The 370-nt window shown below is 41.1% G+C and overlaps 1 non-coding gene across 1 annotated transcript; it reads right to left on the reverse strand.

The window, feature by feature from the left end:
- On the reverse strand, positions 1-73 carry TRNAK-UUU (transfer RNA lysine (anticodon UUU)). Its single transcript has one exon. It is a non-coding gene; the product is annotated as a tRNA-Lys (tRNA).
- Between the last annotated feature and the right edge of the window lie 297 nt (positions 74-370).

A 370-nucleotide genomic window follows, 5' to 3' on the forward strand; every position in this document is an offset into this window, starting at 1 on the left:
TGGGTATAGCAGGACTTGAACCTGCGACCATTAGGTTAAAAGCCCAATGCTCTACCAACTGAGCTATACACCCCAAAAAAAGAAATCAAGTAGTAAACGAGTGAAACAAAGTCTGATTGATGCAGAGAAAAGATAAACATTTTTCCGGCCAGATGGGCGTTGATGTTTTAGACCTTTTCTCGCAAAAATTTTGTATCAATAATCGGCATTCTTTTCGATCTTGTACCTTAGTACACTGAACACCAACCCAATCTCAATGAAGACGGGAAGCGCCTGTGAACATAGAAATTGTCTGTCTAGCTTTCAAGACGAATCTCTTTCTATATGCAATTTCGATAAGAGTCTAGCCAGCTCGTCTCTGCCTTGAGGC

The sequence above is a fragment of the Arachis stenosperma genome, unplaced genomic scaffold, assembly GCF_014773155.1.
Source record: "Arachis stenosperma cultivar V10309 unplaced genomic scaffold, arast.V10309.gnm1.PFL2 arast.V10309.gnm1.Scaffold_100071, whole genome shotgun sequence".
NCBI lineage: Eukaryota > Viridiplantae > Streptophyta > Magnoliopsida > Fabales > Fabaceae > Arachis > Arachis stenosperma.